Source organism: Ornithodoros turicata, chromosome 5, assembly GCF_037126465.1.
Source record: "Ornithodoros turicata isolate Travis chromosome 5, ASM3712646v1, whole genome shotgun sequence".
Taxonomy (NCBI): Eukaryota; Metazoa; Arthropoda; class Arachnida; order Ixodida; family Argasidae; genus Ornithodoros; species Ornithodoros turicata.
The window spans coordinates 73,345,749-73,358,942 of record NC_088205.1 but is presented as its reverse complement, the minus strand read 5'-3'; the positions used below and the strand labels follow the sequence as shown (position 1 = coordinate 73,358,942).

Below are 13,194 nucleotides of genomic sequence, written 5' to 3'. Positions count from 1 at the left end.
TTATGCAGCGTGCTCGCGCCTCTCTTAGTCTCCACATCGTCAAGCATGCACGTATATGCATACATATGCGGACCTCAGCGCTCTTCGAAATTTCCACGCTATTAAAAATTACCGTGACGAGCGTAATTTTTGCGAGCGTCAGCGCAACAACTCCTCGGGGCGACATCCATTTGTTAGTCGACACCGAAAGAGTTCCTGCAGCGCACAAAGAAGGCAGGCCGCGGGCGAAGAAATGAATGTATACAGGGGAGGGCAGTGCATAATTCAGATGTAACCTTAGATGCACAACAGGGCGCCACAATGCACAATGGGAGGTATTCATAGGCGAGGGTCGCCATTCGTTATCAAGGAGGGAATGGGGTTTGTATTATTGGCTCACTTTCATATTTCACACGCATATAATCACAGGCCCGGATGAAACTGAAAGGAATATAAACGATAAACCATTCAATTCGAGACATTTCGGAAGTTTGCGGCGAAAAAAAAAAAGAAAAGAAAGAAAACAGCCCATGAATAATTTCTGCGCGGATTTAATAATAAGGCTTCCGCAAAGTGGTAAACTGGTAAAAAAGAGAGAGAGAGAGAAGAAGAACAGCAATTATATTTTGACGATGAAGTGGGGAGAGAGAAGAAAGAAGCTGGGTGATGCTGCTAAATGTGTGTAATACGTAAAATTTGCTTCCACACGGAAAAATCGAAAGACTGATACATTATGTGTGTGTGTGTGTGTGTGTGTGTGTGTGTGTTTCTCCCTACACTTTCAGTACGACAAACACAGTGAAACTTTGTGTAAAAACGGGTGCTACATTGTGGGGGAATCGGAAATACAACCTTTATCTTGATCAAATACACCCTGTGTTGATTACATCGTTTTTCTTCTTTTCTTTTTTAGTTTTGAGTAGAGGATATGTTGATAAAACAACATTTTCGGCGTCCATATGTTTGCAGAAGTTTGAAACCGTTTGCATGAATAAACTCACTCAGTGCTTTTTTTTTCTTCTTTCTTTCTTTTTTGCGGTATCCGAATAAGTCATATCCCGCGCGACACGTTTTGTGAGATTGACGGCATCCTTTCAAGAAGAGTCGGAAGAGGACAAAACAAAAGTACCTTTTCAGATTGGTATGCTTACTGCGTATTCAATACAATCGTGTGTTCATGATCCCATCACACGCCCCTTATTTTTAAAATACATTGTTTTTCTCCATTTTTGCAATATGTGGTGAGCAAATTATAAAAATAAAAAATATCTATGTCTATTTATTGTTATAATTGATAAGATGAAATGACAAGAATGATAACGACTGTTAAACCAAGAAGCTTTTCGATAATCGGTTATTAGCAAACATTTTATCTATTTTAAACTCGCCTCATCTTAATCACAGCGCTGGCGCATTACGACCTTTATTGTCGATGAGCCACAAAAACTTCGATCATCATCATCATCATTAGCAAAAAAACGTAGCGCTCATATCAACTCTGATCATATCATGTCTTGTTCAATTTGATGATTTACCACTGCAACAAATGAGAAAAAGGCGGCGGAGGGAATTAGACGTTACGCAACCATGTCTTTTACTCCTATAAGCTGACATCTCGCCGCGTTGGAAAAAAATAGGTAATAGAAGACGCAAATCAACATTGCTGTAAATTAAGTGAAGGGCATTTTCTGCACATTTTCCCCGTTACTACGCAGTGTCAGCCAGGATTCCTCACATCAATCAAACAATCAGGCGTGACTCACCAGGCCGTGCAGACTGGCACGTTGTCTCCTTCATGTACAACACATCCAAGAACAAGAAGGCTATTGTCCTCCTCTTCCTCCTCTTACGACCTTTCCAAAAAGCCGAGGCTCACGATGCCAGCATCCGATGTGAATTGATATCCAAGCAGTGCAGTCGCGTGCGTTTCAGCAGTGCGCGCGGACCAACTGCGCGCGCGGCGGATCGCAGCCACGAGAGAAGAGCGCCTCTCATTCTCGTCGCGCCCGCTACGAGCGCTGGACGCCGTGACGTTGCGGAAGTCAATACAGGACTTCCTGTTTCGGTGCATCGGAAGGTGTCCTCGGATTAGCCAAAGGAAAAGCGATACGGCCGGGAGAAGCGGAGACGGTGTTGCGGGACATGCTCGGGTGTCCTGCGTGGAAGATGTGCGCGAAAGGACAGAGGAGTGGACGTTGATTGGGATCGAGTTTTTGAAGAGCAACAACAACTAAATCGTGACAATGAGATGGGGTGATTCACCGCTTGAGAACACTACCAGATTACACGCGAGACATTAGATGTTTTTGAAGAACAGCAGCTTGCATCTGAATAAGCAGTTCGAAGCAGTTCTTCGGCTTGTTTAATCACGTGCGATTTGTTGACGTTAGAAGTGAATTAAGTGCCAAAATATATAATCAACCTATCATCGGGTGTATAACCCGTGACAGGATAAGAGTATGCCCTAGATATAATTGCGACAGAGGCTTCAGGATATGCTCTTTCATCGATATTCGAAACATTTTAGTAAGAAAATCAAGCTTTGTGTGTGCTGCTGTGCGTGCAGAGGCATAAAACGAAGCACACCTGTAATCCAATCTGTTTCGCGTTCACGAAGTGTTCGTACTCTTCCAGAGAACAGCACTGCATGTAGATACTCTTGCATTGGTAATACACTTCGATAAGCGACAGTGAGAGACCCATGTCGCGACAGTACGTAGGGAACCATTCAAATCTGGGGTCTACCTATTTACAGAGGGGAGTACAGAATGGGCATCAAACCTTCAATAGAATATGAGAGGTGCTTTCGGAGTGATATTTGACCTCCGGTCTAAACTTTCGCTATACAGGGTTGTTGCGCCGAATTCTTGGATTGAAATGGCATAATTCTTGCGCTTGAGCTCGGTTCACAGTGGTCACAATTTCTCATTCCCAGATGGCATAGATAATTAGAAAACGAATATTTTCCTTCGAGTGATGCAGCGCTCCTCCACGGAAGAGCGGTCCAGCAACACTGGGCTTCAGGCCTCACCGGTATTCTTCGCGCGCGCCTTTCTGTAGGTTCTGTTCTACCAATGGAGAGTATACTTTACAACGAAATCGAAGAAGCAGATGAAACGTCATCCATGTCGCACAAAGAAGTTACCAAGCGCGTGCCCAAAACCAAATAAACAGCCGACAGCCCGTACGAGACTATACCTGTGACGTCACGCGGGGTCCAGGAGGCTAGAGAGAGGAGCCTCTGTGAGTTTCGGTTTCAATATAAGCTTCCCTGTTCTTTCGCCGACTGCCAAACCAACTTTGTTTCTCGTTTCTGAATGTACCGGGCTTATTTAGACAACAACAACTTTATTTTGTGATGACGGACGGGGAGTTTACTTATTTATACAGTCACTATATAAGAATTTCGAGTTGTCCTTTGGTGCGCTGCAACGTACTTACAGCTACAGACATCTCCTTCGAAATAATAGCTATAGTATACAGGCTGTGCTACAACTGCAGCTTTCGTGATACAAAGTCGCTGAGCTCGGGATAAAGCTCAAGCAAGACTGAAGCAGAGCGGCATTGATAAGGGAGATTAGATACACGAGTTTATCAACGTATCAACAAAAGCCGCTGCTCTTCTAAATCTAAATCGCCTTCGTCGCGAACGTCGACGTCGAACGAGGTCAACGTATAGGCGCGCGCGCGCTTAGCGTATCTACCCGTCTCACAAATCCCCGTCTGACAGCTCGCGAACTTTTTGTTCAACCGGCGACATCAACCTGTCTTTTGACTCCAACAAAATAGAAAAGAAAATTGACGAGCGTCGCAAACAAGCGAAGCGCTTCTTCCCTGAACGCGAAAATACCGCAGGAAACCCGTCGAGACGACATGTCAGTCGCGGGACACAGAAAACCACTATAGTACACACACTGTGCATTACACATACCTTCGTTCGTTGCCACTGACTTGCGCACAACGCGTATGTTACAATATACTGACTGCGTTTACGCTTACATTATTCCGCCCGTCTCTCCTTTACGAGTTCTGGGACAACACTCGTATTTCCGTATACGTATACCAGTCGGTATATGCTGCGTGGTATAACGTAAATTCCACCAGGAGTCACGTCATCACTCCCTCACTCCCTTTTCCCATTTTAGTTTCGTTTCTCGAGCTACTGAAGTGATCCATTTCCGAAAGGAGGACCAAACAGCTTCGAAAAGTCACGTTTCCCCAGAGCAGGACGTATCGCTTCTTTGAGTCGCTGGAGTGGCCTTACCTATACATTATGCAAGCCTTGTAAGCCATGCGCTATACAGCATAACGTACACGAAAAGACCAGCGACTGCACTGCAACGGACCGGAATAATGGCCCTAAGGAGGGAGAGTAGATCATCGTAGATCTAAACAAGCTTTATTCGGCGAATCGCGTCGGACGAAATAAAGGTGAAATAAGATGCCGTCGAACAAGGCTATACTCGAGGAGGCAAAGTGGCTTCCTTGGAAGAGTACCTTCCTTTTGAACATCTCTTCCTAGTGTATTGTATTGCGAAGATGGGCTAACGGTGGGCTTATTATTCGATCCAGTTCAGCTTATTCCTACTGATCACTGGCGTGTGTAACTAAGTGATGCTCCGACAGTATCTTTAGAATACCGCACTCAAAATACTGTACTTTAAACACTTTTGTTAGTATTTTAGTATCTTACTCCGTACTTTTTTGAAAGACATTTGTACTCCTATTTAAAATAACTTAGTTTTTTTTTTTTGTATTTTCTACTCGATACCCGAATTACTTTTTGTTCGCCCGTTGGTCTTCATACCATGTCCAGATTTACAACAAGGTAACCTTGAACATGGTGGCGATTGATGTTCTGAGGCTGGAACACATATAGAAAGGACAAATACATACAAAGCCTCAAGTGCCTATGGTAACCTTGCTTCCATTGCCTTTTTCGTCTGTTCGACGCATTATAAAGAAGGGAAACAACATATTGACCAACTAGATTATTTGTCAAAAAGGGAGACGAAGATTGACAGTCGAACAGTGTGAAATACATATCGTGCAACGAACCAATAATGTCTACGCTTTATCAGAAAAAAAGTAATTCTACTTTCCTTACCAACACTCAAGTACCTTAAATGTACCTTAAATTCTACTACCTTATGTGATTTTTATGTATCCACTCCTCCACTCCAGTTACTTCCTTTTCCAAGTGTTTGTAGTGTATCCCACGAACATTATACGTTTGTGCTTCGATTGGATATATAAAGGAAAATATGGAGAGGTTAGTCCCGTCCCAGTCAGGACTGGCTAATCCGAAACGTGTTTGTGGGTATATAGAGAAAAAAATGAAAAAAAAGAACAGGAAAGAGGCAGAGTGGGTCAAGCAGAAGAAAGCATAAAGAAAAAAAAAGGGGGGAAGGGGAGACGTTAGGCTTAGGCACCAAGAAACACTCACTCGTTCATAATGTCAGAGACCGCGCGAACACAGGGTGTCACAGAAGTTGTCACAGAGTGTCAAGCAGGTTCGAACCGCTGAGGAAGTCGACAAGAGCGCGCAATGCCGTCACCTGCCGATCGTACAACTTCCTCTGGGAGCAAAGTTTGAAACGAGCATTTAAATGTCGAATTGTCACGCTCTGATTTTATCTCACGTTCTTCGACGAGGTCCGGTGTAATATGTTACCAGTCATCACCACAATACAGCAAGAAATTATATCATTGATATACGTAATTAAGCGGTGACTCACTGTCAGTTAGACTTTTCAGGCAACAAATTTTACGAGCTCGTTTTACCTCGAGTGTTGCATCCATATAGAGCATCACCAAAAAATCCATGCGTCCCCGGTGAATATCCTTTGGTTTGCTGGACGAGGTATTTGCGGGTAATAATGCCGAGAAAAGTCACCCTTCCACGCTGGAATAACACTCATTCCCACATCCACCGAACCTATAAATTGTTTGTATCACCCTTATTTCGCCGCGCCTTATAGTTCACGCACATTACGCTCGGAATTTTGTGTTCTTTTCTGTCTCTGCACTCGAGCCATCTCATATAAAGTACAATTTTGAGAGTCGCAGCACACCTTACGTTCCACCGGTGGTATCACTTGAGGCCTCGGATCTCTTACACTTCTCGCTGGCGAGACAATCTCTGCAGGAAACCTGCACGTAACCAATTCCAAAGGCATTTATATGAAGACAGACAACAAGAATAAGAAGGAGAACGGCTTCTGCGCCCGAGAGGGAAGCTGCAATCTTACACTACCATACTAAACTGAAATGGAAAAGCTCCGTTGGATACTTTATCAATGATTCACGAGCCCAATCCCGCAGCGAGGCGGCTTTGCTTGCTCCAATTGCGTTGCGTTCCAGAATCCCCCCGACTGTTTGTTAGTCCACTGCGCGGCTCTAAGCCCGCAGATATGAGCGTGCATGTAGTTTGTGTTTCCATCGCTTCCTTCCTGTTCTTGCTATACGTTTTGATGCAGGAGTATAGCGCGACTTGATTCCGCTTGTATATATATATATAGTTTCTCAGGGAGAGCCCGATGCTTCACTGTCGAGCAGATGGAGGGATATCAGTCGTAATGTGAATTCTGTTCTGCTTCGAACAGTTCGTCTCTCTTCTCTCTCTCTCTCTTTTTTTCTTTTTTTTTTCATATTTCTATGTGTGAGACGAACCTCAAATCTCCTGTTGGTACCGTCGCGGAATATTTATTTATTTATGGTTAGAAACCCGAAAGCCAGGAGGTATTACATGGGCAAAAAAAAAAAAAAATACAAAAGACAATTATAACAACAATCACAACAATTTATAACAATCACTGAATATGCCAAATGATGTCGGATTTCTCGTTGAATCATGCTGTTGTATCGACGAAGACAGTGTTTTGTGGCAGTGATTTGTACTGAACCTCATTACACCCCTAAACACCCCTTCCACAAATGTCTGTCGACGGTCCTTTTCTTTATTATCTGTACGCCCCCTACAGGGGGTGGGGAGTGTTGCAACTGTTGCTATGATGACACCCCCACCCCATCTCCCTGGTGTAAACATAACGCAGACAGTGTACCTCTGGGCTCTGGCCCGCTTGCACAAAACTGTTTGAGAGCAGCAACTCTGTGCTGCTCAGCCGCGCTCGTCGCATGATATGATTTGTATGAGTCGTCTTGAACTTTTCATGCAAAATGTTCCACACACACAATGCCCTGGCAAAGAGAACGTCGTTGTGGCTGTGTCTATTCGTCCTAAAGGTTTCGTGCAAGCGTGCCCAGAGCAAACAAACCGACTTAACAAAGCAACGTAGCACAACTTCTATCAACGCTCTGCCGCGTTTTTTGTATGCTTTTATTCGTTAGTCCTTTGTCTTCGCCCCCAACTCAATCCCTACGTCATTTAAACAATCTCACGCTTTTCCTAGGTGCGCCAGGTTGGTTTGCTGTGCAGCGCTCCCCCAAAAAGAAAACACGCAAACAGAAAAGTGGTCTGCGCGATGACCTTGAACAGTTGCTCTCTCTCGCCGTGCGTCAGTCTGTTCTCCTCTCCCATTGGAACTATGGCCCTCCTCCTCTCCATGATGCGCTGTACATGCGAGGAGAAAATAATCGCGTGGCGGGCATCCAAACCGTTGGGAGGAGGAAAAAGTGGCAAAAAAAAAAAATATAGGCGCCGGCTTGTCACGCGCTTTTAAGGGCAGGGATATTCAGCGCCGCTATAGCTCAGTGGTAGAGCACTGGTCTCGTAAACCAGGGGTCGTGAGTTCAAACCTCACTGGCGGCAGTTTTTATTTTTAGGATGCTGTAGCAATATAGCGGCAATGAGGATGTAGTAGATGTTCGCAATGTTCCTCGACAAGACGCACCGAAAACATTTCTCTTTTACACGGATGAGGGCGTCGCATCGATTTCATTCTTGTCGACTTATTGACGCACAATATACCCACGTAATCAATCAATTTGCGAATGAGAGACCCGAGACACGGGGGGGGGGGGGAATAACAGTTAACAAGTTTCACAGTTCTCTCTTGTCTCCCTGTCTCGCCCTTTCACTGTTATCGGGTGCTCTGTATATTCAACGCATTCAATACGAGGAAAATACTGACGGTATACAGCAAGCAATGATTGGAAGACTAAATGATTATCACTGGTTATCAAGAGGCACATGAAATCAGCCGAGCTCATTGCATGATACAATTTCTATGAGTCGTCTTCAACCCTTCATGCAAATCATTCCACACACAGTGTCCTGGCAAAGAATAAACGTTTTATCTATTCAAAAACCTTGGAGTATACCGAATCATATTACATCGTCCTCTTGTTGATTCTCCAGAGCAACACCCATGGAGAAACTGTATAGATATATATGGTTTCAAAGTTCATATCCGATACCTAGGTTGCACCCAGATACTGGATTCCATATTTCTCATTCATATGCTGCAGGGCACGACAGCGTCATCAATATCAAGCGAATGGCACAAAGCACAATGCAAATTCTTACATAACAAAAAGCGCGACATGTGCGGTCTGCTTATTTGCCATCGTCGGAGTTGCTTGAAGTTGTGTTCCTTTCCAACACTGCTCTTGCCTGCTTTCTGTACCATCACTTTCTATTTTTTTCTTTTTGGAATTATGTTGACGGCAGAAATTAGAACACGACGGACAGGTGCCGAAATAGCTCAGTTGGGAGAGCGTTAGACTGAAGATCTAAAGGTCCCTGGTTCGATCCCGGGTTTCGGCAGTTATCTTTTTCGCCAATTCATATTTTTTATTTCGTGTGTATATATTTTTTTTATTACATTCACAACTTCCATGTTGCTTTCCTTATCTCTCCTCCTCCATGTTTTTTTTTTTTCCTCAATCGGTGCTGTATCTGGTTGTTATCTATTTCTCGCTCTGTCGTCTCCTGCATTAACTTTGTCCACGTGGATTTTGTGTTGTACTGCAGAGAGGTCTACAGAAGTCTGCTTTTTTGTCCGGCTTCTGGGACATGCGGGGTGTCATCCACGTTGATAAAGGGTGTTGTGCGAAACGCAAATCGCAATGAGCCTGCGATCGCATGGGGTGGAAAGTTGGGCTGGTTGGTAAATTGTAGAGATGGGACAAATCCAGAATTTTCCGAATCCGAATCCAAATCCAAATCCAAAGAAGGATCTGCGAATCCACCCATCTGACGAACCTCGAATCTTTCGAATCCTTTCATAAAAAAAAAAAGTTTAAAAAGCCAGGGAGAAAAGAAACACTTCTACTGCAAATTGTTTTGAAGCAGAATTGGCTGTCTTTGTTTAATGAAAAACAAATTAAATAATGGTTCACTTTCAGGAGAACACATACCCATGTATAGTAAGTGTAATTTATTAAACATGCTGTTCATCGACTACAGGAAATACATGAACTCTCGAGTCTGAATTTCTCCCACAAAACTAAGAAACACCGTGATTTTTGAACTTGTAATGTTGCGATGTAGTGTTGAGCTTGTTGTGGTTTTGGCGCGCCCCGGGCCCCGCCAGCCAAGCAGGCTTTCGGCGGACGCCCGAGGTGCCAACTTTATAAAGAAAAAAAAAAAGAAACGCGGTTGGTGGATTCGAAATATCCGATTCGCTGTTTTGGGCACTGGGATTCGCGCTGGGATTCGGCACTGGGATTCGCGGATTCCGTTGGGCCGTCCCCTTGACAAAGGTAGAGCGAGACACACACACACATAACAAGAAACGTCAGTTGTTAGTCCGAGCTCGTCCGTGTTGTGTATGTGTGTGTGTCTCTCGCTCGACGTTAGTCGGGCCTGGAATGCTGTCCGAAAGGATCATTCTTCTTTATGAAAATTCCCGGGCCTCAGACGGCGAATTTGACCGTAGCAAGCACGGTGTATAGGTGGGAGGTTTTTATCCCATGTCCCATGTACAGCTCAGATTTAGCCTCGAGCGGCACAGTTGAGAGCAGACAAGCCCTCAAGAAAAAATGTCTTGCAGTGGCTATGACAGCAGCCCCCTTCTTTTTATACGCCAAAGGCCAAAGTTGCCACAGCGATACGGCAGCGGTATCTTCTATGCGCACGGTGACTACTACTTTGAAAAAATTGATGCAGTTTGGTGCCTCCTTGAATTTTCCATTGTAGTTAAAGCAATAAAAGCCTCGTCAATCTTGAACGGCCCTTTGTAATATGCGAGCTGTATATACTAGTTTCTAAAGCGCAGTTTAAAAAGGCACTATAAACTGCAACAATTTCTCATCGCGAAATTAAAGATGTCGTTACCTTGACATCAACATAAAAGGAACTGATCCGTCCGTTGTACGCTTCCATTCTCCCCTCTTTCGCAAGCAGCCGGACAATGCGGAGAGGCCTCTGATTGGTCTCCTCAAACGATCTCCCGCGATGATTGGACGAATCGTTCGCATTCCGCGCGCGGAGAGCGAACGATTGAGATTGAGAGCGCACTCCGCATTTCCTGCCTTTATGAGAAGTAGAAGGAAAGGGAAAGACAGACGGACACAACCGGATAAATTCCGTTACCGCATGTTCGGGGGGGGAGAGATGATATCGGGGGTTCAAGCCCCCACCCTGAAATGGTACCTTCCGCAGTGCAGGAGGATAATTTATTTTTTATTTTTTTTTGCACTTTAGTGCGGTAGACCCGTGACATTTACTCTGCGCAGCGCCACCTCGTGTCGCTTCCTTTCATCGACAAGGTCCATTCTCCATCATGCGGACAAACTACCAGCTATCCTCCATAAAAATGAGGCGCGGGCACTTGGTTATGTAAACGGTAACGACATCGCTTCCTCTGTGGCTACCCTGGGGTCACTGATCTATTCCGCAGCCTGATGAAGGCGTGGGTGGCACGGGTGCCCCTGGTCAATCATGAGGCGAGTGGCGATCTCGTTACGGGGTGAGGGGGGGGGGGGGTCAGCTTGCTCGACGATGGCTGCTGCTTAATTTCGGCCAATCGGGGGCAACCCTAATCGTTAGGGCGTTTTAGCAAAATGGGGACACCCATTCGGGGAAATTCTGTCGTCGGTGACCCTCGGGAGCGGAGATGGTGAGCAATGCGTTATAAAGTAATGCATTCCAGGTTATGCATTGCCTTTCCCGTGCTGTTCCCGGGAAGACTTTTTTCCAAAAAATCTGGGTAACGGAGTAATGATAATGCGTTACATTTCGCGGAGTTGTAATGAGCAGCGTAATGTTGTCACATTTTTGCCGGTTTATGCGTAATCAATATTACTCATTACTTTGGGCGTAGCGGTTTTGCAGAAATTCCGAGTACTATCATCGATAATGCGTAATGAAGCCAAATATTAATCGCGTCTCTTTACAGTAAGCGCTTCGAACACGACACATATAGGACTGTAGAGACTTCTGGGAGAATGTAATGCCAAAGTAATGTCATTACTCGACGAAAGTAACGGCATTAGCACGAAAAAGTAACGCACCCATGTACTCACTTCCTCATGTGTAGGCACGACAGCGTATTGGCAATATCAAGCTAATGGAATAATCTTACGTAAAACATTACCGAACAAAAAGACATATGCGGCCTGCATTTTTGCCATTGCCTTACTCCTTCGAAGTTATTTTCGTTTGCCGCACTGTCTGTTTTCTTTACGATCACTTCTTTTTTTTTTTTTTTTCTTTTTACGTTGACGGTGCGAACTACTGCGCATAGCCCGTGTGCCGAAATAGCTCAGTTGGGAGAGCGTTAGACTGAAGATCTAAAGGTCCCTGGTTCGATCCCGGGTTTCGGCAATTTTTTTTCGGTGACAATTTTCACGTACGCACTTTTCTTGTCTACGCGAGTTGTGCACGTCGACATAGGTCAGCCAGTTTTCTCTTTTCATATTTTTTTCCCTTTTTTTTTTAAAGTCACACCCCCGTGGAGATCCCAGTCCCCACAGAAAAAAAAAAAAAAAAAACAGGAAGGAAAATTTTGCCTATGCCCTTGCTTTATTGGATGGTTACTGCATAGTTACTGCATAATTACGGGATAGTTACTGCATATTGACAAAACCCTTTTCTTATAGCCTGTACTCATTGTACCGCTCCATAAACATTTCTTTGCCCGATTTTTTATTTTCATTTATTTTTTGACACAGCATGTACCTTCCTGAACATATGTATGTGTTTGCTACCTGTTCTACATACATGTTTGTTCTGCAGACTTCATGGATACATAGCCAAAAATATACGGCCAGTGGTGTACAGCTGGCAAGTACGAGTACAATGAGGTCAGAGAAATGTGTCTGAAACAATCTGCAGGAACGTGTCCTCCTGCATTATTCACTGTTGTGCCTGTGGGCCGAGCTGAACTAAAAATTTATATGTTTTGTTTTTCCAGCCAATGTTGTACATTGTTGGCGGTGTGCCAAGGAACCTCATGCTCTCTTTACGTGATGTGGACCAGCAGGCGAAACGGGACTGATCGACTGTCGCATACATTAGGCGAAACGAGACCCCGTGCAGTTCGGGGTCAGTGAACATGCAAGGAGACGGGCAGCTAATCCGCTACAAAACATTACGCAAAGATTGGAAGATACGGATCTCTCTTCTGCTGAAGGCGACAAAGCTAAAAAGAAAAAGAAAGCAGAAGGTATATGACGCCCTCGTTAGTGTCAGACATTCACCGACCCTGTATATACAGTATACGACACTGCAAACGATTACTTTTGTTCACTGAAGGACAACCCAATCCGCGATCTTTCACGATCACGACCACGCACCTGGTGCTCGGCGATAGAACGGGACACCGAAAGTAGAAAACGGGGAAATCAACCCGGAGCCAGGCCCTGGATTATGAATCCCTGGAGTACTATATTATTGACGGGGTCTATGTTGGTACATTGGAAACCTGTACGAACAACGATGCTTCTTACTTCTTCCTCTATTTTTCCTTCTTTTTTTTTTATGTACGTGTATGGCTCCTTTCTCATTTGCTTGCTCACGGAAGAACTGGTAATAAAATGTACTCTTGCCGTTCAGACGTCGTAGATATACCTAGTTGCTTTTCAAACTTGGGTTAATATTTGTTAATGGCTCTCCAAAGGGATCGTACGCTTATCTAGGAAAATGCGAGAGTTGGATGTCTAACCTGGTATTACAGTGTTTCAAGCACCTGGAAGCCGATGGCAATGGAGAGCGCCAATATACTTCGCGGCTATTGACATAGAAGAAATATAGCATTGTTACACGAACAATGAAGCCTTCTCGTTTCATTGCCCGTAGGAAGGCGTGAT

General features: G+C 44.5%; 1 protein-coding gene and 3 non-coding genes across 5 annotated transcripts in view; 3 read left to right on the top strand and 1 right to left on the bottom strand.

The window, feature by feature from the left end:
- The window catches only part of LOC135394757 (uncharacterized), a 96,712-nt gene extending 94,742 nt beyond the window's left edge, over nt 1-1,970 (bottom strand). The window contains exon 1 of one of the 2 annotated variants that reach the window (XM_064625697.1): nt 1,743-1,970. The gene's annotated coding sequence lies outside the window, so the exon portion shown is untranslated. The remainder of the gene's footprint in view (nt 1-1,742) is intronic. The other variant, XM_064625694.1, reaches the window with a different exon arrangement.
- A 5,708-nt stretch (nt 1,971-7,678) lies between these two features.
- Trnat-cgu (transfer RNA threonine (anticodon CGU)) lies at nt 7,679-7,750 on the top strand. The gene has a single exon. It is a non-coding gene; the product is annotated as a tRNA-Thr (tRNA).
- An 884-nt stretch (nt 7,751-8,634) lies between these two features.
- On the top strand, nt 8,635-8,707 carry Trnaf-gaa (transfer RNA phenylalanine (anticodon GAA)). The gene has a single exon. It is a non-coding gene; the product is annotated as a tRNA-Phe (tRNA).
- A 2,930-nt stretch (nt 8,708-11,637) lies between these two features.
- Nucleotides 11,638-11,710, top strand: Trnaf-gaa (transfer RNA phenylalanine (anticodon GAA)). The gene has a single exon. It is a non-coding gene; the product is annotated as a tRNA-Phe (tRNA).
- The last annotated feature ends 1,484 nt before the right edge of the window (nt 11,711-13,194 follow it).